Source organism: Ascaphus truei, chromosome 2, assembly GCF_040206685.1.
Source record: "Ascaphus truei isolate aAscTru1 chromosome 2, aAscTru1.hap1, whole genome shotgun sequence".
In the NCBI taxonomy this organism is placed as follows: domain Eukaryota; kingdom Metazoa; phylum Chordata; class Amphibia; order Anura; family Ascaphidae; genus Ascaphus; species Ascaphus truei.
In genome coordinates, this window is record NC_134484.1 from 159675506 (window position 1) to 159702656 (window position 27151).

At 41.4% G+C, this 27151-nt stretch overlaps 1 protein-coding gene and 1 pseudogene across 9 annotated transcripts in view; one reads left to right on the forward strand and one right to left on the reverse strand.

The window, feature by feature from the left end:
- Positions 1–27151, reverse strand: part of NETO1 (neuropilin and tolloid like 1) — a 287874-nt gene that overhangs the window by 187035 nt on the left and 73688 nt on the right. Inside the window, exon 5 of one of the 9 annotated variants that reach the window (XR_012799089.1) lies at positions 17500–17600. The exons of the other annotated variants lie outside the window; for them this stretch is intronic. The gene's annotated coding sequence lies outside the window, so the exon portion shown is untranslated. The remainder of the gene's footprint in view (positions 1–17499; positions 17601–27151) is intronic. 9 annotated transcript variants of the gene reach the window in all.
- On the forward strand, positions 2103–12885 carry LOC142488837 (uncharacterized; annotated as a pseudogene).

A 27151-nucleotide genomic window follows, 5' to 3' on the forward strand; every position in this document is an offset into this window, starting at 1 on the left:
TGACTTTGTTTTGACTTAAAGTGGTGGTGTTTAAAAATATGTAGTGTCACTAATGGAAGAATAAACCGCTGAAGGTTGAGGGCTGAGTGCCCCTCGTGTGTTTGTACACGTGTTTGTCCCCCTTTCATAGAAACCAAACCCTAGAAGACTGTAGCGAAGAGCCTGGGCAAGTGGCAGCACTACATAAAGGGAATAGTTTGCCACATCATCAATCTATCTATCTACCTATCTACCTATCTATCTATCTATCTATCTATCTATCTATCTATCTATCTATCTATCTATCTATCTATCTATCTATCTATCTATCTCTGTCTATCTATCTATCTATCTATCTATCTATCTATCTATCTATCTATCTATCATCTATCTGTCACAAAAGGGTGTAGTCGGCGCTAATCAACCATCATGTGTGTTGGTAATAAACATTGTGTTAGAGCAGTGAGTGTAGATGTATGTATGCATGCATGTATGTATGTGTGTGTGTGTATATATATATATTTGCTAAACCACGTGACCCTACGCGTTTCCCTGATGAAATCCGCTGTGCCGGAAGAAACGCGTAGGGTCACGTGGTTTAGTTTAACTTTGGTGGTGGAGTAGCCCAAACGCCAGACGCCAGGAAGGAGAAGGAGTTCCCTGAGTCACACGAATCATTGACCTTGTTTGCCAGGAACCACAAGCTGCAGTTTCGGGTTGCCGGAAGGACTGTTTACCAGGTAACACCAGCAACATCGAGGTCTGACTTGACGGAGCAAACAGACGGCGATTTGGCTACATGTTGGTGCATGGGTTCAACCATACAATGCTTTTTCTGCAGTGACAAATTGTGAGTTTGCATTTGTTGTGTTTCATATTATTAAACCTTGTAATTGGATTTTACAAAAGGACTGGGCGCTTTTCCTCTTCTTGTTTTTCTAATAGGTATCTTTTGGGAGGTTTGTGAGCCCAAGGAAGAAGCAGCCCGGACCCTAACATTATCCTTACAAGGTTTTACCCATTCATGGGTCAAAGGACTTTTTTTTATATATTTTTATTTTTATTTTTTATTATTAATTTTTTTTTCCTTATAAAATATATATTTTTTGCATATGTAGTTTTTATACACACAATTCATTTTTTTTATATATTTTTTTTATCACACACATTTATCATATCTCACATAGCACAATCAGAGTTATCTACTCAACAATTTTATTTGCACTTTATATTGATTGTTGTAGGTCATCTGTGCTGGCAAAGTTATTTCGTGATCTGTTGGAGGTCTGTGTAACCACTTTCTGGGTTGGTCACCTTAATAGGCATTGTCTATTCAAATATATCTATATATATTACAAGAAAAACAGGATAAATACAAAAATGGAATGTGAAAGTGAAAAATATAAATGACCATGAAATAAAAAATGTTTAAATACTGTACATTTGTGAGTCTTTACAATACAAAATGCAAAAATGGTGGAAACTTCTCAAAAAGATAAACCACATTAAAGAATATATCCAAAAAAGAAAAACAGAGATGCACATGCTCCACAAATAGAAAGTCCATAAATGGGGGAAATTGTATTGAACAACAAAGACAATTCTCACTGACAAAAATTGGGAGGGGAACAATAAAAAACAGGACATAAGAAAACAAATAACACTGTAGTCGTGTGCAGACCAGATCAGTCTTGTGTAGGCACACCATAGATATAAATGTCAATATTCCCATAATATGGTATAGATATAGAATATACAAAGTAACTGAAGATGTAAAAACAGCAAATCAGACTGTATCAAATATCTAAAGCATTTCAACGTAGGTGGCCAGACTGTATAATGTATCCTGTCCAAATTGGACAAACAGGTATTTTTGTGGACCTGGATGTTAAGAAATCAAATCAAAATATTGCCACTGTGCCAATTAATGGATAGAAGGTGGGGGTACTTGTGCCGGGGAGGGTGGTTAGGCCTCACGGGTGGGTAGCGGGGGAGGATTGTTAACATACCAATTATTATAGCGGTTACTAATCGCTAAGGTGATTAAGGGGTTAGGGGCCATTAGATTGTATTTTTTCTTGTTGTGCTCCTACCAAAGGAGGACATTGATGTGGAGGATCATGATGACGATGCCCTTCATCCTGGCAGTGGTAAGTGGAAGTTTTATTTACTTTATGCTGTTGTATATTGTTTTATTTTGAATGGGCAAATGCACTATTATCCAGATATTGATAACTGTAATTTTGCCCATTACTGTACTGTAATGGTAGTTGAGGGTAGAGGGGGTGCGCATTCCTTGCCATTGGGTTATCTTTGCTCCCATTGATGGCATAGGTAGCCACACTGGCAAGTAATGGGTGTATTGTTTAGTATTGTGTTTGTATTGTATTTTTATGTTTGTTGCGGGTAGTGGGGATGGGTGAAGGTGGTATTTGGCCCACGGTGGGTGTTTATACCTACCGGGTGGGTAGGTAATAACCGGTCAGGTAATGAAGGGGTTAACTCATTCCGCAACCCACCCCCCCTCAAGGCCTAAACACCCACCATGGGCCAAATACCACCATCACTCACCCACGCTACCTTCAATAAACATTGCACTGGCTAACCCCTTCATTGCCTTAGTGGTTAGCCTGTAAATGCTTTTTCATGCATCTTATTGATGCCAGGTGTCTCCGGTGCTGGTATTAATGTGTATAAACTTTGGAGATCCCCAGTATCAATCCGATGCAGGAAAAATGCATTTTTTTTCTAAGTCCCTCTCTTGCAACCCTTCTTACCAGCTTATAATCAAGGCTACTAGAATTGCACGATTTTATCAAAATTGCGTTTTGGGGCTTCTCGCCGGCTACCGCACGGTGTGTTTGGCCAGGGCCAGAAATACTGATAAAATGCTTTCACCGCACGATTAACCAACTTATTGAGGCTTTCTGAATAGCTACCTTGCGAGAACAGCTTAAAATCCTCGATAACATGGTTATCGAGGCTACTAGAATAGGCCCCTGTATGTATGTATGTTTTGAGTTTGGTTATTTATAGTGTATTTCTGTGTATGTTAATCCATTTAGTGCCTAATAACATTACTCTTTAATGCATTGTCCGCCAGGGTTCATTTATTTTCTGCCATGTTGTTTTGTAAAAAATTCTGACATAATCCAATGGTAGAAAAAAATGTATATTTTGATGTGGACTTTTTGAGTTATTCAGGAAATTTCTAAATGCTAATTAGTTGCTTAATGTATGTTATTGTGCATATATAATTCTCTGTTAATATTGTGTTAAATTGGAAAAAATATCCTATGTAGATTTTAACATATTGCTGAATATTATCGCTGATTTAAAGGAACTTTGTAAATGTAGCCTTCCTGCCACTGTCAATCATCCTCTCCCACTCAGTGCTGTATATTTCAAGGCTAAAGTGGTGCAATTCAGGGGCAACAAATTGGCACCATAGGTATCAAAGGACAAAATCCCATTGAAACCTATAGCTTTTTTTGTCTGCCAAAGAATTGCACCACTTTTGCATTGATACATAACCCCCACATTTGTCATGTATTTGGTCTGCTTCTCTCATACAGTACTCTGTAACATACACATTTTCAACTCTCACCCACATTCTGTCACTCTTTGTTAATCTATCACTATCACTTGCTGTCACTAATTAATATTCCTTGTAATATTCCGTCGATCTGCTTCTCCAATTTCATGTTACAGGGACTTACTTTATAATTTCTCTCTTGCTCATTTTATCTTTTATTCAGTTCTTTTTTCCATCTCAGCTGGCGTATCTAAGTGCAGTGCAGCAGGTTATCGGCAGTAACTTCCTCACCTAGAGTGCCCTACAGTCTTTCTACATGTGCTCTGACAGAGACAGGAGTCAGATTACTTAGTGTGAATTACCTGAGGAAGTAATCATGCAGGCACCATGCCTGCTGTTAGAAGACCAGCAGCTCCTCCTCTCTTTGGGCTACCCTTGGGGGTAAGAACCACAGGTTGGATGCCCTTTTCTCACTCATGATAAAATCCTAATTCATTCACTCGTTTTGTCCCAGATTAGCAACTACAACCTTTTCCTAGTTGGTATTCCCCTTATCTGCTTATCCCAACTCCAATCCAAGGTGCTGTTACCAGACTCATCTACCTCACTCATCGCTCCACTTTTACTGCTCCACTACACATATTGTTACACTGTCTACCCTCTAGAAATCAGTTCAAACTCCTATCCTGATTTACAAAGCTCTCAAGTCCCCCAAACATTTCAGCCCCCATTCCCAAATATATCCCTAAACAACCCCTAAGTTCTATCTATGACATCCGCTTTTCCTCCTGCCCTATTACCTCCTCTCACTCCAACATACAAAATTTCTCCCATGCTGCACCCTCTCTCTGGAATTCCCTATCACGCAACATCAGACTCCCCCCCAGCTTTCAGACATATAAAAACTACATGAAAACGCACCTATACAAGGAAGTTTATCTGGCATACCTCTAACATCCCCACCCCGCTGGTTCCACTGCCACCAGTTGTGCAGCTGGACCACTCTGCACACTGCGTAAGGCCGCCTATCATCCCCACCCTTAAACCTTAATGGGATTAACTGTCGAGCTGGACCATACTTCAACCTGAGGTAAACTCCATCCTACAGTGAGAAGCTACTTTACCTTTTTATCTCAACATTGTTCCTCATTTTCTCTAGATTGTAAACTCTCACGAGCAGGCCCCTCATTATCTCTCTGTATCTGTTTGTGCCCATGCTATATATCTCTGACGTACGTATGTATATACGTATGTATGTATGTATGTACTGTATGCATGTATGTCTTTAATTATATAGCAAAGGTACTGTATGTGGGTATGTAGCACACCTAAACAGTGCAAATAATATATATATATATATATATATTATATAGTGCCATTAGTGTACATAGCGCTTAACAGTAGTAATACACGGGACAATCATATAAATAACAAATAATACAAATAACAGGTCGTGGGAATAAGTGCTTCAGACATAAATGTAACATTTCGGAAGAGGAGTCTCTGCTCCGAGGAGCTTACAATCTAACTGAGTATTGTAAGTCCTAGTAGTGGCAGGCAGTGCTAGTGTTAATCCCCTCTCACATGGCCTAGCCTGTGAGCTTCATCCCCCCCTAAATTATATTGTTGCAGTTTCCAGGCACCTGCTTGAAAACAGTTGGAGTCGTATCTCTCCTGTGCAATATGATTGTAGCAACTTACAGGCTCAGCTCTGAGATTGTAAACTTCTAGGACCACATGACAGAAGGAGGGCCTAATTGCAGTTTTGGTTCTGTCCAATCAATGGTGCAGAGCAGCATGGTCCCCCCTATATAAAGATGTGGGGTCCATCAAATTAGTTCAATTCTGTTCAAAGAGTCAGTCCTGTTCCAGCCCTACTCTTTGCGGCAGTGATTCCCAACCAGGGTTCCGCGGAAACCTGGGATTCCATGGAGCAGTTCCAGGGGTTCAATCTAGCAGCCCACACTCACTGCGTGGCCCGTGACGGCTTTCCTGGCTCTCCCCCTGGCTCTCTCCCTTCTCCCGGCTCCCCTGGCCCTCCCCCTCCTCCACCGGCTCTTCCCCTCCTGCCCCGCCCCTCTAGAGCCTGCTCAAAGGACTGCAGGAGCGCACTCTTGCAGTGTGGCACTTACGGTACCTGCTGCTTGCTAGAGCGAGCCTGTGCATGCCGTGCTGTGTGCTCTGTACTTAGGTCACCACCGCATCCTGCCCACCGCCGCCTCCTGCTGCCGCACGTGCCCACTACCGCACATGCCTGCCGCCTCCTGCCCACCGCCGCTGCTGCCTCAGGTAGGAATATGGGGTGGGGAGCGAGATGTGAGATACAGTGGGGGGGAGTGGGAGTGATATGAGATATGGGGGGAGTGGTATGGGATATGGGGGGGAGTCATATGAGATACAGAGGGGGAGGTGATGTGAGATGCAGGGGGTGGGTATATGAGGATGATGATGATGATGATGATGATAATGATGATGATGATGATGATGATGATGATGATGATGATGATGATGATGATGATGATGATGATGATGATGATGATGATGATGATGATGATGATGTGTTCTGGGGTTGGGTATATGAGGATGATGATGAGGGGTGCAGGGTGAGATATAAGGATGATGATGGGTGATGGGGGAGATATAGGATGATTTTACCTGTGTGGCCCAAATCTGTTTTCCTTGGAGCAGTTCATCCCTTCTCACTTCACAAGTTGATAGGGGTTCCCCGAAATTTTACGAAATACTTCAAGGGTTCCACCAAACAAAAAATTTGGGAATCACTGTCTTAGGGGGTAGGTGAGCCCTGTTTTGCCCTTGGTGGATGAGGAATATGTTCAGAGTAGCCTGGGGGCCTCAAGACCCTGAGATGACTAGCTCTGTCCTGCTCAGGGAAGGGATGTTACCCCTGGGCTGGGAGCCATGTAGATGGAAGAAAAGGCAAGCTGTGATGTGGCTTTTACTTTGGGTTAAGGAGGGCATGGGTCAGAGTTTTAGCAATCGTGGAAAGGGGGTATCTTTGTAATATTGCGGAAGAAAAAGTGACAGGTTTTAGATACGTATTGAATGTGAGAGGAGAAAGTGAGAGAGGAGTCGAGTGTGACCCCTAGGCATGCTTAGTGGCTAACCGCTAAGGTAATTAAGGGGTTAAATACCAGTGCCTGGTTTATTGTGGGTAGAGGGGGGTGGGTGAAGGTGGAATTTGGCATGTGATGTGTGTTTAGGCCTACCGAGAGGGTTGCAGGAAAATTTAACCACTTCATTACGTTGGTGGTTACTACCGCTAAGGTAGTGAAGGTGTGATGGGTTGGATAAAATGCCTATTTCTTCATCTGTAATACTTTGCTATGATTCCTTACTCAAAATGGCTACCGCAGTTACCCCTCCCTTCAAGTAAGGAAGATGGCACCGAGGAATTCCCCTCAAATGCTGATGTGTCCAAGAAAATCTACAATAACAAGACCATAAATCATAACAACAAGACCATACAAGGACGAGACCTAACAAAGAACCACTGAGACAGCTCTTTTGCATACAAACCCCCTCCCATACAGCCCCTGTATATGAACGCAGGCTGTGTAGGAATAAAGTCAGACATTATCATACTGAACGTGGTGTCAGCGTGATTTTTTCTCAGTGCATGCACTATATATATATATATATATATGAAAAATAATCTGGACGGGGACAGATACTCTGAAGACGTTTTTGGTCTGATCCAAATTATCCAAATCAAAGGGGTTAACCCATCCTGCTACCCACCCGGTAGGCATAAACACCCATCACGAGGCAAATACCACCTTCACCCACCCCTACTACCCTCAATAAACATTAAAAACAATAGAGACACCAATAGTAGCCAATACACTAATTGATTTCCAGTGGTGTTACCTATACCCTCAATGGGAGAAAAGCTTACCCCAATAGCAAGGAATGCGTACCCTACTACCAACCCCCTCTTCCCCCAACAACCTTCCCCCCCAAGACATACAGTACAGTAATTAGCAAAATCCCTATTATCCAGATCTGGATAATTCAATGTAAATTATACAAATCAAAACACAATTTCAGTGACAAAATGCAAAGAAGTTTGACTTAGAACTCGCGTGCTCGGCACACACCCTCTTTTATATATATATATATATATATATATATATATATATATATGATAAAGAATCACTGGCACGCAGCAATATATATATACATATATATATCAAGGGGAAAGGGGAAAGGAAAAACAAAAGGCGCAAATCACTAACCACACTGTTTAAATACTAAACACTAATAAAAATGCAGTGCAATGAAAGTCCAATCTGTATAATCCTGGATTGAATGTGATCTATAAATGAGAAGATAGCCAAATATGGTGAAGTATGTATGTATTTTGACACATAATGTAAGCACAGATCCTACTTACGAAATCACAGATAAAAATGGGCATGTCAGGATAAAATCCTTATCTCGAACTATAATACAGGAACTAGTAGCCGCAGGATCAACTCCAAAGGACGACCTCTGCTTCCGATGTCAGTGTTTGCAGATCTCCACTTTCAACTGGCAAAAGGAGCACCAGAATATCTAATAAAATCCTTAATGAAGTGTTAATTTCACTAGTTTACCAGAAGAGATTCTTTGATATACCATATAGTCCCCAATGAAGGTCATAGCCTTAAACCTTTATTCTGTTGAAAGACAAAATAAGACATACTGTACACTAGACATGTGCACTAACATACACATATATAGGCAAACATCCGGTACATACAGAAACTGTAAGGGCGCCTCGTCTCCTGCCTCCCGCGGCGTCCCGTCACGGCTCCCCGCTGCTCACCACTTCTGCAGTTGAGGCGCGCAGGACCCGGACCCGCATCTCCTCCTACCTCCGTCCGTCTCCTGCAGGGCGTGTTCTCCGCCGGGGCAGACCCCCGCGCGTGCCGACATCTGTGAGCTGCCTTCTCACAGCTGCACCACTATCCCACACCCGGCGGGTGTCGCACGCGTGCATGCTCGCGTGTATGGCCATCCCTGCAATTTCCAATTACCTGCAGCCTCTCACACCTGTCCTACACCCAGCCTCCGCCTACCAGCGCTCTACCTACATCTGACCTCACTGTTGACAGTTCCCCATTGGTCCCCCTCGGTATTTAGTGCAACCAGCCCTAGGCTGATTGCTGAGCATAGTCAGTCTCTGGTCGTGCTTGCTACAAGTTACCTCGCAGACTGCTCTTGTCGTTACAGACCCTTGCTTTGAATCGGGACTCCCAACTTCTGGCACCCTTGAACCCCCGCTCGCTCATCGGACTTCTACCTTCTCCTCTCCTTGACCCTGGCATTGGACTTCGACTACTCTTGGCCTCTCCGACCCCGATTCTGGCAAGTACCTCTACAATCCTACATTCTCCTGCCTGAACCGGGTTATCCTCAACTACTCTGCTTACCGGACCTGCCCAGGCGGCTGTAGGGCGGTGGTTTACCTGTATCCCCACCTCGGCCTCGCAGTCCAGTCTAGTTTGTGGTGAGCACCCATGACATTCCCGTGACAGAAACACACTGATGTTCACTGACTTACAGACATACATCTATACAGAATACATACAGTAGTCAGATACACACGAGACAAACTTGAGGTGAACTAACTTTGATCTTCGGCTTCTTTTCCTCCTGGTAACATTGCCTTGCATGTATCCAGTATTCTATACAGTATGAGAAATATGTCCTTTGTAACATGTTTATGAACTCTTAAAATGTGCTAATATTTATATATCTTGTACAATTGCAGACAGCTATTTTGCTACCTGGCGGCATGAATGGAGGAGTAATTGGGACCTCTGAACCAGATGGGGCCCTAATCAGCTGCTTAGTCAACTTATATGGCAGAGCCAACTATGGGGCAGATTCATCAGGTGGCAGTACGATGGTATTAATTTGCATTGACTTGAATGGAATATACTGTAGCTGTGCATCAGAATGAGCCAACTCGTACCACCGTATCTGGCATACATTATATAAAGGACACTCAGGAGCATTAACAATTTCATTTTTTTTTACTTTTCTTATACTTTTAAGTGCAGAGGGGCACTTCACTTACTAAGGTATTGTCATGATAATATAAGGAACTACTAGGTCATTTAATCCCCGTTGGTGCTTGAGGGGTTAATGACATACACTTTTTTTTTAACAAAAGATAAAAATGTGGGGTTTGAAACCAGCCAGGATGTTTCTTTGGTCTGTTCTGCATCCTGGATGGCCCACTCAAGGTGTTAACTGTTTAAACCAAGGCCTACAGACCTGGTTGGGGGAGGGTAGCTTCAAAGTATTCTGTAGAAGGGGTGGGCCCCTGCCGGTGCCTTGAGAAAGGCAGTTGACAGTTGGCTACAGGATTTTGAAAGGCAGTTGGCTACAAGATTTTGTAGGCAGTTAGCTTCAGAGTTTTATGGAGACCAGACTGAGGATATGGCATTGCCTCTTATCAATGACCTCTTTGGGAAGAACCTATGTTCTTTGTTAATGTACTGTATAGGATTTTCTGTTTTACTCCTTTTATTTTAAGAAACTGTTCTGCTTTATATTGCAATTGTATGTTTATTTTGTATCTCCTTTCTGTAATCTAAGCACTGTATTTATATATATTAAAACATTTAATAAGTAATGCTTTGGGCTCTGATTGAACTGGTGCACACTGGAGAGAATAATTTACTAAGCTCGGGCACACGTTACTACAGTTGATGCTATGTTAAAGTGGATGGTTATGACGTGCAATTGAGTAGGGATTAATACTAACTCGCTGGTTCCTTGCTGAGGAGAAAGGGGGGTTGCTAGAGTAGCCTTGTGTATTAACCCTGGTTGCATATCTAAAGTCACATGCTCACTTGTGTGCTATTCTAGGCGGTGGTATATAGGGACAGCTTGACAGTATCCATTTTACGGACCTTTGCGGAGGTGAAGTGGGTGCGCTTGCGAGCATCGGTACTAACTCTTGTCCCGTATGCAAATCGAGTGCTAGCAGGGGGTCGTACGTGACAATTGGTGGCATAGCGGTGGGATAACAATTTGTAATTTTGTTAATATCAGAGCTTTTTGCTTTTATGTCTGTGGGATAAACGAAACATTAAAAAGTGACTGACCTGTGTGAGTCTTGCGAGAGATCACAGCTCAGTACCCCAAAGCTATTACTCAGTGCTATTTTTATAAGACATACAAGCAGACAGATTCGTCCCCCCCTCGTTTTTCTTTTGCTATCTTTTTATTTTAAGTAAAGTGTATTGAATATGGCTGCTTTATACCGATGCCAGACGAAAGAGGCGCTGATGGTTCTCTGCGAAGAGCTTGATCTCCAATTCCTGGGTAAAAATAAACAAGAGCTCATACAAATCTTGCTGGAGAAGTATAGTGGTAGATAGGGAGAGAGAGAACCCGATATAGCACTCAAGTTCACACTCTGTAGGATTGTGATTGAATTAAAACATAATCTTTATTAGTAGCAACGTATATAAAATATGGATGATAGAACAACGTACTGGAGGTAGGTTGATCCTAATAAATGATAGCCATATTGGCTCCGGATCAGGCTTAGTTTGTGTGTACCAGACAATTTAAATAAATCGCTGGTACCAGAACAGCACAGAAATCCTGGTGTGGACCTGTGTAATGAGTGAATACTCTGGGTGTGCCCTGGTAGGTACTGGGGATCAGGTCACAAGGGTAGTGGCTGAATAGACCCTGGTAAGACATGGTAAATGTGACCAGTAGTAACTGATAAACATATAAAGCAAATAAAATATTTGTATCAGTGATGGTAATGTGCAAACAGCTAAGCTCCTCTGTGAAAATCATATGCCCAAAAACGGTGTCAGAATGACCTAAGGTAACCCTCTGGGTGCCGATCTGCAGGAGTGTGTTGACCTGCAGTAACCTGCGTGGCTGTGTCAGAGGTGAGTACCCTGACTTAAGGTCGTGGAGCAAGTCTGTGTGATAACGGTTTAGGAGACAATGATGTGGGAGACATATAGATAAGGCGTATAGCAGGAGGCTAGGCTGTTGCACTATCAGGAAGGTAGAGCCTCACTGCTGCTGTGAAGGAATCCGAACACAGCAGCGCAGCTACAGTGTTGCTTCAGGCACAATAATCAGTACTTATATATCTCAGAGCATAAACCCTGTAATCACTCAAGAGCGAGGCTAATCGTGACCGTCCGGGCACTGATACCCTGTATAGTTAGGCACGAGCAGACTACCGCATCAACTCGCGGTTCAGAAAATCATGCGGAGGCAGTGACTGATCTGCGCGTGCACGTGGAAGGTAGGAGCCGGACGCGCGCGTTTTGCGAGAGGCTTTCTCAAGGCGGATGGGAAGGATAGTGAGCAAGATTCTACACTGGGCAAAGACGACCACAGCAGCGGAACTGAGGGTGGCTTAGCCGTGGAAATTGCCCACTGGTCAAGGAACCTAGTACTATCATATTCTGAGGACTCCAGCAGCTCTCAACCTGCCAGTGACTTGGATGTGTACTTGCAAACTACTCTCATGTACCTGGGACCAGTAGATGACGCAATGCGGTTGCAGCTTATCATCCAGTTCCAAGAACGCAAAGCAGAAACAGAAAGACAAGCTGCAGAGTGCGAAGCAGAAAGAGAAAGGCAAGCTGCATAACGTGACGCAGTGAGATATGCTGCAGAACGTGAGGATGCAAGATACACGGCGGACCTAAGGCACCAGCTGGAACTTGCCAAGCTCCAGAGGGAATCGCCCACACCCAGCAGTAGAGATTTTAGCCCTTCCAAACCACGGATGGAGCATTTCCCAAGCCTGGCAAAAGATGGGGATCTGGACACTTTCCTGTGGGGTTTTGAAAAAACCTGCAGGCAACATCAGTTGCAGCGTGCCCGATGGGCAGCATATCTTACACCCACCCTGAATGAAAGAGCCATGAATGTCGTCGCAGATCTGCCAGAGCACCTTGACCAAGATTACGAGGCCATCAAAGCTGCATTGCTGCACCGTTTAAACGTCACCCCTGAAACCCACCGGCAAAAGTTCAGAGCCCTTCAGCACGAGGGTCCCTGTGGCTTTTCTGAGCTGGTGGGCCATCTGACATCTTTGTGCAAGCAGTGGGTTGGAGGGCTGGAAGTTGACAGCTTTGAGTGGTTATTAGATCTTGTGGTTCATGAGCAATTTTTAACCCTGTGCCCATCTGAAGTGAGAAAGTGGGTTAAGGACCGAGATCCTAAGTCAGCACAGAGGCTGCAAGCTTGCAGATTCCTATATGGCTCACTGGAATCCAGAGGTTAACAAGGGGGTCCCAGGATGGAAGGGGGATAAATCCACTGAAACCCAACCACGACCGCCTGTTAAGCCTGCTGGGGCTTCATCTTGAGGGGGTCGCCCAACCGGGCAGCGATATACCGCAAGTGTTTTACCTGTCAAAAGCCAGGACACATCAGCATTGACTGCCCAGACAGCAAGAAACCTACCACTGCCTTTGCAGGGGATCGCTCCTCAACAGGGCACCCAGGTGCCTACGTGGTGTCTGGGATACAGGAGAACAGAAATGCCCACTTGCAGCCAGTGACGGTGGGTCAGAGACTCACCCAAGGACTGAGGGACTCAGGTGCCACGGTTACCCTGGTGCGTCAGGGGTGGTGGAACCTGAGGAAATCATTCCGGGACGGATTCTGTATTTGGGGGTGACGGGTGGGGGCCGCCATGATTTGCCAGTAGCCAAAGTTTACCTGGATTGGGGTGCAGGTAAAGGTATGCGGGAGGTGGGGATAATTGATGATATACCTGCCAATGTGTTACTAGGAAATGATTTGGGGAAAATGATTTCCCAGTATAAGACCGCTGTGACCCAACAACAGGATGCCCAGGTGCAAGATCCCACCACACAAGTCCAGGTACTGACCTACACCGAGGATCCGGGGGAGATGAGTGACGAGGGTCGTACCAAAGGGGGGAGCACCGGGGACCTCCTATTACAGCCCCTGGCCACAGATCAGACTGTTCTAGGAAGTAGGGATGAGCAGGGCCAAACCCAGACTGCTGAGGAAGTAGGAGGAAGTCAGGCCTTTCAGAAGGCCCAGCAGACAGACACCAGGGAGGTGTCATGATAATATAAGGAACTACTAGGTCGTTTAATCCCCATTGGTGCTTGAGGGGTTAATGACATACACTTTTTTTTTTAACAAAAGATAAAAATGCGGGGTTTGAAACCGGCCAGGATGTTTCTTTGGTCTGTTCTGCATCCTGGATGGCTCACTCAAGGTGTTAACTGTTTTAACCAAGGCCTACAGACCTGGTCGGGGGAGGGTAGCTTCAAAGTATTGTGTAGAAGGGGTGGGCCCCTGCCGGTGCCTTGAGAAAGGCAGTTGACAGTTGGCTACAGGATTTTGAAAGGCAGTTGGCTACAAGATTTTGTAGGCAGTTAGCTTCAGAGTTTTATGGAGACCAGACTGAGGATATGGCATTGCCTCTTATCAATGACCTCTTTGGGAAGAACCTATGTCCTTTGTTAATGTACTGTATAGGATTTTCTGTTTTACTCCTTTTATTTTAAGAAACTGTTCTGCTTTATAATGCAACTGTATGTTTATTTTGTATCTCCTTTCTGTAATCTGAGCACTGTACTGTATTTAAATATATATTAAAACATTTAATAAGTAATGCTTTGGGCTCTGATTGAACTGGTGCACACTGGAGAGAATAATCTACTAAGCTCGGGCACACGTTACTGAGGTTACTGCAGTTGACCAGTATGTTAAAGTGGATGGTTATGACGTGCAATTGAGTAGGGATTAATTCTAACTCGCTGGATCCTTGCTGAGGAGAAAGGGGGGTTCCTAGAGTAGCCTTGTGTATTAACTCTGGTTGCATATCTAAAGTCACATGCTCACTTGTATGCTATTCTAGGCGGTGGTATATTGGGATGGCTTGAGAGGGGATACTGTCCATTTGATGGACCTTTGCGGAGGTCAAGAGTGGGTGTGCTGCGAGCGTCGGTATTAACCCTTGTCCCATATGCAAGTCGCGTGCTAGCAGGGGGTCGTACATGACAGGTACAATAATGCATTTATATATCTTACCCTACAGGTACTGAAGGAGCATCATTGAACATACTATAAATTATAGCCACAAGAAATGCGGAAGTGTTAAGGAAGAATATGTTGAATCTCTTTGATATTGCATAACTGTACAGAGGAACAGAAGCCATGAAATGCACTACAATATACTTTTATATATATTTGTAACTTTGCTTGGGTGTTTAAGATTTTGTAAATCTACTTTTTTTTTTTTACTATTTCTGTAACATTATTGTCCATGTATCTGCCCTTATTCAAGCAAACTGCGTCATCTTAAAACATTCCTTCCAAAGACACAAATGGGATAATTTCTTTGCCTCAGTTTTAAAGCTGGAGCATGAGAAAAGTAATTGCACAAGATCTTTTTTTTAGATGTGTGTTTATGTGTAGTGTAAATGTGTATAAAAACAACAGTGATAAGAGTTTTACAATTCCATTAATGTAAAGGGTATGCACATATGTATTATATTAAAGTTATGTCACGTGTAGTAGAGTTCAATGAAATCAAGTCATAAAGACTTCATTTTTTTATAAGCTATTGACAATTATAGGCTAAAGCTGTAAAATGTTTGCAGCTTGCAATTTGTTTATTTCCAATGTGTTTATTTCCAGCCAATCAGCTTTCAGAACAGCTCTGAGACAGGGCAGGTTATTGGTCAGGAGGAAGGAACAGCTCTGAGACAGGACAGGGGATTGGCCAGGATGAAGCAGAAGGCAGTGACTCCTCCCCTCCCTCCGTGAACACAGCTGACAGACTTAGTTGAATTGGGAGGAGGGAGAGAGAGTGTGTGGCTGCAAAGTAAGTGGCTGTCTGCAGTTTGTTTGTGGCTGCAGTTTCTATCTGTCTTTGTGTGTGTGTGCATGCATGTGTGTGTGTGTCAGCAGTAGCAGCAGTAGTGTTTATGGGTGTAGCAGTAGCAGTGTGTGTGTGTGTGTGTGTGTGTGTGTGTGTGTGTGTGTGTGTGTGTGTATAGAGCTGAAGTGTGTGTGTGTGTGTGTGTGTGTATAGAGCTGGAGTGTGTGTGTGTGTGTGTGTGTGTGTGTGTGTGTGTGTGTGTGTGTGTGTGTGTGTGTGTGTGTGTGTGTGTGTGTGTGTGTGTGTGTGTGTGTGTGTGTGTGTGTGTGTGTGTGTATAGAGCTGGAGTGTGTGTGTGTGTGTGTGTGTGTGTGTGTGTGTGTGTGTGTGTGTGTGTGTGTGTGTGTGTGTGTGTGTGTGTGTGTGTGTGTGTGTGTGTGTGTGTGTGTGTGTGTGTGTGTGTGTGTGTGTGTGTGTATAGAGCTGAAGTGTGTGTGTGTGTGTGTGTATAGAGCTGGAGTGTGTGTGTGTGTGTGTGTGTGTGTGTGTGTGTGTGTGTGTGTGTGTGTGTGTGTGTGTGTGTGTGTGTGTGTGTGTGTGTGTGTGTGTGTGTGTGTGTGTGTGTGTGTATAGAGCTGGAGTGTGTGTGTGTGTGTGTGTGTGTGTGTGTGTGTGTGTGTGTGTGTGTGTGTGTGTGTGTGTGTGTGTGTGTGTGTGTGTGTGTGTGTGTGTGTGTATAGAGCTGAAGTGTGTGTGTGTGTGTGTGTATAGAGCTGGAGTGTGTGTGTGTGTGTGTGTGTGTGTGTGTGTGTGTGTGTGTGTGTGTGTGTGTGTGTGTGTGTGTGTGTGTGTGTGTGTGTGTATAGAGCTGAAGTGTGTGTGTACACAGGGGGCGGCAGTGTGTGAATATAGATAGCTGCAGTATAAGTGTACATAGAGGTGGTTTCATGTATTTACCATATTATTTTAATTAAAAAATCTATATAACTATACAAAAAGTGTCTATTATTTATTAAATAAGCCTACATTTAGCCTATAATAGTAATAATCCCCTCAGATAGGGCATTACTGGCCAATAATGCCCTGTTCTTCTGGGATTATTACTTAATTAATTCATTTCAACTCACTTCATACATTATGCATTACAATCATACTAAAGCTATGCAAGTTCATGTACTAGTATGTCATGTCTAATGTCACATGAGGTAAGGTTTTAATCCACATCAAGTCATCTGTAGACATGGCAATTAAAAAAGGATTTATTGTAACAATCAGTCTCAGATTGCTGAGAAAAGTTTTATATAAACAGTACAGCATATGAATTTGATGGTGTTTACAAATGACTATTGTTTAATGAACATTTACAAATTCATAAATATTTTTGCAATTCAATCCCTGGGTTTTTGTTTTAATATGCTCACTATTCTTTATTACTCACTCGATTTTTGGGTAGATTGATAGCTTCTTGGTTAAGGTGACAGTTTTACGCAAATATGTGTTACATTTTTCAATAATATGGTATTCTGAAATGCTAAATCAAGTTTATATACTGTATAGCCTGATTGGTATTAATCAATTGTTTATTCATAAAGATGTATCAAGACTTATGATGGATATATTAATGCTGCAGAGGGGCTGATTCGGAAGCATGGACCACCCTGCAGTGCGACTGCAGCAGATACTGTCCCCAGCATCACGACCATTTGCTTTTTCAGCTGCAGCGCTGGGGACAGTATGTTTTGTTTCGTTTCTGCATGGCTATATTAAATAAGTACTAAAAGATCACGTATATAAGACCTCAGCAAACTTTAATAAATATTTTTAGATAACAGATAATTATTTTTCTGTTAAAGTTAACAAAAAAAAAACCAGTGTGATGCTCAAACATAGACCCAAAAAGCTGCCAGGCTCATGAAGACATAAATGCCATATATTGTATCCTCGAAGTATCCCATATATTAGGGTGACCACCTATAGAATAAGAACATCAATTCCACCAGATATCAATAAACTGGAGGAGTACCACCTATTGAGTGGTGAGTACTCACACTTGCTAGTGTCCAGCCCAACACATTGATTAGGAATGCTGCGGTGTAAAATGAGTAATACAACTCACTTGTTTGTAGGATGGTCCTCAAAGGGTTTAATCTTCGCAGGTGTGTGCTGCCGGTACTCCACAGAAGTCAACAGGATTCACGAAGGAGAAATGGAGCACTACTACAAAAGAACAATTGCTAGAGAGTGGGTCCCAAAATAAAAGGTTTAATAGATCAGAGCATGGTTAACAAGAAAAACGAGCCCTCAGGCCCCCACCAACGCGTTTCGAGCTTCCGCTCTTTCTCAATGGGATACCTCATGATGCCGTGACATCCCTTTGTCATGACAATGCGATGCCATTTGACTTCGCGGAGCCATTTTGATGGGACCATGCAATGGGAGATGCCGCCAGATGATGCCGCCACCAAAGAACATAAGACAGTTAAGTATATAGATAACCCAACATTTTTTTAAAAAGTTTTCTTATCATTCATCAGCAGGTGCAACCCTTGTTGTGAGTTCTGATGATGTTGAGCCAGACACGGGTACCCCATTTCTTACAAGGTGCCTTAAGCTAGTCAATAGATTTCTACTAAAATAGGTCCCTCTCTCCTTCCCTCCTTCCCCTGCTAAATTCCTATTTCAGGGTCTGGGCAAAACAGATTTTTCAAAATCCGCAACTGGATTTGATATACAATTCAGATTTCACAAAGTCCAGGCGGAATGGATCCGGTGGTGGATTATGATGTATGTGCCTTAATATTCTAGTGCCCAATCTACATTTGGAGTTCCCTGTGCAGATCGGATATTGACAGGTTCGTCCATCTCTTCCCATTTGGTACAACCAATGAACAAATATCACATCTCCATTGCATTTTAAACAATATTGTAAAGTATGTTGATACAATAGGAAAACAACTTAATTTGCAGGTCTCATATCATTCAAATAACTTTCTAAACAAGGCATTCAGAAGCTATTTGTGCCTATTCTAGTAGCTTCGAAAAGTGGTTGGTCAGAATAGGCTGAAGCTGTTATTCAAGTAGCACCGTAATGCAAACCTCTGCTGAAATACTCTCTTTTTCTTAACACCTTCTTTTTCTTAATGGTGAGATAGGATGTGCGATTTTCATCACATGGTGTATCAACACTACAAATATTATACTGCCTTATGTATTTCTTTCTCTTCAAAGAGAGGAGAGGAAACACATGCTGTTACTGTGCTGTGGAAGAAATACGAAAGACAGTATAATATTTGTAGTGTAAGACCTACTGAAATGGGTTTACTGTGGCATGGTTGTAGACTTAAAATATTTTGGCCAAAGTATTGAACTAAATCACCCATATTTATGATGAAAGAATATAGCTAAAATACATATTAAGGTACTAAATGATTTGACAAGTTTGATGTTGCATTTGGGCCTTTTTGTCTCTTGCATACATTAGTCATAAACCAGAAGCACGCCAAATTATACATATATATACGTATGTATGTATGCGCGTGCACACACACAAACACACACACACACACACATAAACACACACACACACATTGTAGTGGGTTTGGATTTTAAGCTTACAAATACTGTGTGTGTCGCAATTTTTAAAAATGGTTCAATATGTGGTGGCTAAAGCATACCTCGCACCCAAGAATGCATCTTCCTCACTGCCTGCCTTAGTTGGTGCTCTGGAACATTTACATTGTTATAAGGCTAAAAATTAGAGGTGGGCAAATTTTGGAGGGCGAATTTGGATCCGCAGTGGATCGATCGGATCATTTGGTCCGCAGATGTCCAAAATTAGATTAGACCAAATCAGTCTAAAAAATTGCGATTTGTGGATTTTTAATTTTTACCAGTACACTCTGAGAATTCCACAACCCATGGATGTTTTTCCAGAATCAAATCAGCGGAATTGAGCAATCCGTTGGTGGATTCTTCAGAATCCGCCCAAGGATTGCTCAATCCGCAGATTGGATTCAACAAATCCGTCAATGGATCGTATCCAACGGCGAATTTTGATGAATCGGCGCAGATTAAAACCATCAAATCAGTCTGCGAATTTTACACAGCAAAATGGCTTTTGGGGGGGAAAATGAGAGAAATTCCAGAAAACGGATTTGGGAAGATTTGCCCACCTCTACTAAACATGATTAAAAAAATATTCTACTTCGATATTATACTGTATATAAAATACGTATTATACAATACAATATATAATAAAAGTGCAATATTTGTTTGGATCATTTATTTATTTAAATGTATATAAAACACATTTGCAATATTTGTTTGGATCATTTATTTATTTATTTATTTATTTAAATGTATATAAAACACATTAACACATAGCACATTAATCATCACTGACATCTAAATTAGGCATACATTTCCATTGGTTTGTCTTAAATAACTAAGGTGTATAGGCAACTTTAAGTCAATGTAAAGTAGTTATTCCAGAGCACTTTTTTACTGCAGGCAGTCTGTAAGAAGCTTTCTGGAAATCGTATCACAGATAATGTGCAGCTATAAGACACCTTCCAGCTAATTAAAACCATTTCCACTAGATGAGGTCTAATTTCCATAAAATAGTTAAGTGAATACAGTTGTACAGCTTTTCCCAGACTGTCCTTGCCTTACTGCATCTTCTGATGCAGTTAGGACAACAGTATCTTATATATATGTATATGTTTATTTATATAGTGCCATCCATGTACATAACCCTTTACAGCAGTAACATGTGACATATCAAGAATAAGCACTTCATACATAAAAGTAGATATTAGCAAAAAGGAGACCCTGCCCTGAAGATCTACAGTCTAAGAGCCTTCAATCTTATTTGATTATTTGGTACAAAAAGAAGTCCTCCTTTGCGCTTGGATCCTGGTAGATAGAATTGTTATTCTCCAATGAGTATATGGGGAAATAAAACAAAACAACAATACCTATACTTCTACAGGGCAGAGTACGCATGCGCTAGGTGAACCCGTTTGGAGAGCTGACAACAATTACCATATACCGGTGAGGAGAAAGGACCGTGGTGAGAAGCCTCTGTCCTATGTACCACATACTGGAGGTATTGGGTGTGATGCTGAGCAAAGACGGATATCACAGTGTAACGACAAGCTGACATAATTGGAAGATGACCGCTGACGTCACTGGGAGGACGACCACGGAAGCGGGCAGCCAAGCAACACACATGGGACACGAAGTAAACCACCCAACAGGACGGACAAGTTGGCTCCACACTGATGGTCCACATATCCTTAGGAACTGGGACAAAGGGGCTGGTGACAGCCTAAAGGTTCACACCACGCTATTTTAGGAGGGAATTCGTGAGTGTAATTACAATTGTTTTTATATGTTTTTTAGTAAAGATTTTTAAAACGATATTGCCCTTGTAAGGTTAAAAATTGTATCTGTCAGCTTTGTTCCCTTCAGGGACTGAAAAGGTTAAAGCAATATGTGCCAACTTTATTCTTCTCAGGGACCAAAATGATTAAATATTTTAGCTTTGTTAAGTTTTAGACAAGCTGTCTCAGTATGTCTCCTACACGGGAAGTAAGATCACTGAGCCTTATGTGACCCCATTAATAGCTGTTGACCCTTATTCCTGTTCCCATCAGTAAAATGTTTAGTATTCCCAGAGAAGGCATTTCCAGATGGGATATGTAATTTTAGATGAGTAATCTATATGTAGGAATTCAGTTTGTAACAACAGATGTATAGAACTAATAATGTTTTTTTTCATCTTGCTTTTCTGTATATAATACCGCTCCGTCCAATTATTAAACAGATGTGAGAAACAAGCAACGTGTATGTTTCTAAGTTCTTGCCTCTCCGGGCTTGTACTGTCATATCTGAGACCAAAAGAATATAGCGGTGCCGTGATGAAAGGTCCCCGGGTAGAGTCGAGTTTGGTGTGTAAGGTTGCCTGCCCTAGGTCTGATCAGGTGGATTGGACCTAACAATACACTACCGACACGTTTAATTCGAGCACGGCTAGCACCGCAAGCCGGGGGATGCCCCGGCGTGCTAGCCGCACTCCCTCAGCGTGCCGCGCATCACCGATGCACGGTCACGCGTCATCGGGTGCCAGCGCCCCCTGCACGCGTGTCCAGGGCTCCCCGAGGGAGCCCTGGTGTCCCGCAATGTGGGGGACGGCGGCAGGGGGTTCCGGGGGACCCGGCGGACCCGGCAGCGGGAGGGAGAGCGCCCCGATTGGAGGGCGCTCTTCTGCTGATTCGGCGCGCGCCCGGCACCCTCCGGCGCGCGCCAGGTTACTGCTGCGGCCGAGAACGGGCAAATGCTCGAATAAACTCGGCCACAGCAGTATGGTGATAGAAGTGGGATTCGCACAGGAAAGGGTGAGTAAAGATTATTTTTATTGTTTCTCACCTTTCCTCTGCGAATCTAAAGAATCTAAATTTTATAGGGCAGAAGAATCGAGGGTTTAAGTCCCTGATTTATATAACAAAGGGTTGGAGTCCCTGTTGTTTAATTGAAATGGGTTGTATATGGTGTCTCGGATATGATGGTAATTTAGGTTAAGATAAGATAAGAATTGTTTAGGTTAAGATGAAATAAGAATTTTATATTCACTTTTTTTGTTAACCTTATTGTATGTTGTTAAGATAAAATTATTTTATAAATTGTTTATGGGATTATAAGTATATGAAGAAATGTACTGTAGTATGTGTTAAAATTGCTCTTATGGATGGAAAGTGTTGCCAACTGAAATTTTGACCACTTTTAAAATGTAAATTTATCCCCTGCCCCTATGGTATTGGGACAATTATTACCTCCATATGTTGTCCCCATTTACCCCAGTGTTCCCGTTCTTAAACCCCCTGAGCCCCTTAACTCTTTCTGGGTCACAGGCACTGAGGCATTCTTCGACTAAGAAGTTTTTATGATTTCACGAAGAACCCGACTGAACAGCCCCCTAGACCACTCGCTATTGAAATGCCTTTACGCAGAGGACGGGGAGGAGATGGACCCTAGGCAGAATTAACCTCTGTCAGGGACTGTTCATGGGACAGGGAACAGTCCAGGGGACAAATACAGTATGGCACAGGGATATACAGGTCCTTCAATTAACACTCAGGCACAGCAAAAAAGTTAGGAAAATAAAATATTTTTCTTTTGCCAATCTGTCCCCCTCAAGTTAGGCAAAAGGTTATGTTGAAGAAAAGGAGGGTGTCGGGGAAATAAGATAACTCCAAATTATATTAATTACAAGGAAAATGAAGGGACTGTATCTAAATATTTAAAAGTAAGCTCTGTCCCTCTCACAGTTGCCTGCATGTATAAGTACTGTAGCTCTAGCCCCAACCTTTTCTTTCTTTTCAGTGATTGTTACACAGGAAAGGCATAAGAATGTTGAATGAAGGACACGGAGAATGGTAAAAGATTGTTGTAGACAGAGGTCATGTAAAAGACAAGAATTAGAAAGTTGAAACGTTAAGATTTTGTTTTATAGGGCAAGTTACAGAGATGGGTTTCTTTTTGTTGAAATGTTATTAGTAAGGGTTAGAAAGTCAGCAGTGCTCTTAGGAGAGATAAAGACAGAAAATATAATTTTTCCAATCTAATTTTAAGACATGCAAACCCAAATTATTTGTGCCACATTAACCGAGTATGAGTGTAGATTAAGTTGAATTAATAATATTCTCCCGTCTGGATTGAAAAGTTTAGGGAGTTTTATGTATTGCAGAATTTCAGCGAGGAATATATTAGTAGGTATTGGTTTCTTTTCTCTTAGAATGTTTTATTACATTTTCAGGCATGAATATGATACAAAAAAAAGTTGATTGTATGAATAATCCCTGTGTGTGTGCTTGTAAGAATCTGAGTGAATTCTATCCATGTAAAAGTTTTATGTGCATTGAATAATTGGAATGTCGGTTTATTGTATGTATACAAAATTACTATCCAGGAACTTGCAAGTGTTTCTATCTTATATAATGAATTGCTCATGTTGAAATTTAATTTTAAAATGTGTACACCCCCACTATAATGTAAACTAATTAACACTGGGCAGAGGACAGTTTGGGTATATGTGGAGAAAAAAAAAGGATAAAGAAAGGACGAATTCGGAAAGCTCATTTTGATCTTTACCATCTTTTGGAAACAGTCCGGTCACTGGAATAATAAGGATGTTTATCGTACAGGCCAGGCGATTTATTTCCTTAACCAGAATTACAATTTTTTTCCTCTAAATTTCCACAAATAGAATCAGGTGAATATGTTATATAGAAATAACAGGTAGAATATATTCTAGACACAAAGCTAACTAGAAGCTCAGTATTTTTAAATTAGTTTTAAAAAGTTAGTTATAATATGGGGAAAATAGAAGGATATTTTTATTAATATAGTTTGCAGGCAGGATCAAATGGTTTTGCATTGCTTTTGTCTTGGTAATTTTTGTTTGGATTACTTTTGTTTCTTTTGCGTGTAACCAGTAACTATAAACTTTTTAAAGTATATGTTAAGCCTATAATTTTTTGTTTAACAAAAATCTAGTTTTAATTTTTGAATACCAGTAAAAGTTTATCCTGTATCGGGCTGAGTGAGGAGCTTCATATTTTAAGCTGTCCCAAATTGTATTTCAGTGTATGTTAAACTCCAGTAATTAACAGTTTTTTTTATTTTATCTGTTCTGTTCCGAGGTTTTGGCAGGATGCCCAGAAAGTTATTTCAGCTTGCTGTATGGCCGGAGAGATGGACAAACAGTTTTAAACTGAATAATGTAGAGTTCTATATGGAATTCTTTTTCTGCAAAGTTGATCAAATATTTAATATTTTATAACTTTTAACTATTTTTTTTCTCTCCAAATGTGTCCCACCTTTAAATCTGTGTCTATAAGTTTTTTATGCTACAGGTTGTTCTCTCAGCAAACCAGATGTTATTTTGTGTTTTAAAAGTTTCTGTCAGAAGACTATAGCAGATTATATTTATATTCAGTAGGGTTTTGAGATATTTTAATGTAAATGTTATACCCAAAGGTTTCAGGTTAGTTTTGCTATACATCAAGCAATTATATTTAAGCCATTAAGGTTCTGTTTTAAATGCTGTTATCTTTTGTGTGATATTGTTCACATGTAATAAGATGTGAACAAAGGAGGGATATTATTGCTGTTTTGTCTATCAAAAAGAAACTGTTCTCATGGGTAGACCAATGGTCACCCCAGGTACCTTGTAGATTTAATGTTGCATGATTATGGTCTAACAGACGGTTTAATCAGCGTTTATTGTGTGAAACTAATGCAATTGTTTGAGTGTCTCATTTCCAGGTGCAGTCTTTCCAATTAGATGAAGATAAAGGTGACTGGCTCAAGCACATTCTACGCAAAAGCACTTTTCATCTAGAGTGGAGAGGCCCGTTCCAGATTCTACTCCGTCAGAGTATTTTTCCTGGATCCATGTTACACAAGTGCACCCACAGTCGCTTTAAGTTAAACCGCATCTCAGGAGGGAAGGCCTAAAGTCACAGCTATTTTCAGTTGGTGTTTTGGGGTCATAATAAAACCCGGCACTAACCAACGAGGGAGAAAAGTTCATAGGCAGAAATCCGGACCTCAATATATGAACTTTGAACTTTTTAATAATTTTTTTACAGGTTTTATTATTTTAATTACAGTGTTTGTTCTATTAGATTTGTATAAGTAGTGTACACATGAAGACGATAGGGTAGTAACAGGAATATTTTGTTTAATAATATTTCTTTTGTTTTATTGTCCTGTGTATAGCATATATGTACACCTTTTTGTTATATAATGGAATCCTGGTGAACAAAGGCTACATCTTATGTGCAATGTAACCCAATGTACTATCCATACACAATAGGTTGCACCCCAGGAACACGATAATTATATTTAACCCCTTGGAAAAAGACAATATGTTATAAGATATTTGAAGAACTACATATATAAGAAATTGGTTACGAAGGGAGTAGAAATACGAGTTTGCCCTAGGGAAGTTATTGATTCTGTGATAGGATCGATAGAGTATTACGCTGCAACTAGACCAGGTTATGATATTTGGGAAAAGTGGTTCCAGTGATTAAAGGTAGAGATGAGGGTTGGGATTTATTGGGACTTGGTGGTTGTATTATTTCGCTTGGAGCAAAGCTAGTAAATGTTTTTGTATGTGTGTCTGTCCTACTCATTACTCTCTATGTATGTGTTATGTGCAGCAGAACTTTGGTACAGAAGTGTGTTGCAGCCCCCCCCACTGAAGCTTTGCCTCTTTTTGGTGATGAAGATGTCAGCGGTCGCCCAGAAGAAGAGACCGAAGAACAAATAAACTGGGCCGATACAATGACCAGAAAGGAATCAAGTTATGCACTATAGGACAATTTGTTTGGTCCGGCAGGACTATGATTTGGTTAACTGTTCTTTAAATAGACTGTCTCTAAAGGATAAGAGGGGGCTGAGAAGATTGTATGTGAGGAAGGTGAGGAGGTCACAAGTCAGCCATTTTGATCATGGCAGCCATTTTGTCTGTTCCGATATTCTGAGTAAATGTAATATGTAAGATGTATGTGTTGTGCAGTTGCTCATAGGAAATATTAACCCCCACCAACCCCCACTTATTCTCAAATATAGAATTTGCCCGCTTTTCAAATAATGTCCACTCTACCTAAGCAAAGAATACGAAATTGAAGTTCATTAATCATTAAAAGTAGCTCAGTTAAGAGAGTTGCGGGAGGTCTAATACCCTTTATAGGCATATATGACCTAAATACAAAATTAAATTTTTTAGTAGTCAATATAGATGCCGTTTTTAACGATACTAAAGATGCTATTTTAAGGCTCAGTAGCAAATAGCAACAAATTAGAGCAACAGTATTGCAAAATTGTATGGCATTAGGTTATCTGATGACAGCACAATGAGGGGTTTGTACGTTAATGTTGTGCTTATATTGACAACCAATCAAAAAGCATACACTTTGATATGGACACTCTAGCAGAAACCCAATCTAGAATGCGAGAGGAACCAAAAGGGTTCGATTGGACCTTTGGCCTTGGAAATTGGCTAGGTGCTTTGGGAATTAAATTTCTTTACGGAATCATGGTAATCGCAGGTTTATTACTTTGTGTGTATATGTTAATCCAAATGGCTAAATGTATAATCAGTTCTATTTTTGCCAAAAGGCTGCTTCTGCTTCTAGCTCTACAGCTATGTATATGTCTCCCACAATGAGAGCGAGAAATACCAATACTCTTGGTACTCATAAACCACCCATATATTGATCTCTGATTATCAAACGAGATACCTAAAAGAGATAGGTTTTTGCATTCCCATGGTCTCTTAGAGGTTTCTCCCTTGGAGTTTTTTCCTCTCCTGAGTGGTGAGCAGAAGAATAAAAGGGACTGGTCAATTGGATTGTTGTTCCAGAACAGAAGGAGAGGATGTTAGGTTAAAAATTGTATCTGTCAGCTTTGTTCCCTTCAGGGACTGAAAAGGTTAAAGCAATATGTGACAACTTTATTCTTCTCATGGACCAAAATGGTTAAATATTTTAGCTTTGTTAAGTTTTAGACAAGCTGTCTCATTATGTCTCCTATACTGGAAGTAAGATCACTGAGCCTTATGTGAACCCATTAATAGCTGTTGACCCGTATTCCTGTTCCCACCAGTAAAATGTTTACTTTTCCCAGGGAAGGCATTTCCAGATGGGATATGTAATTTTAGATGTGTAATCTATATGTAGGAATTCCGTTTGTAACAA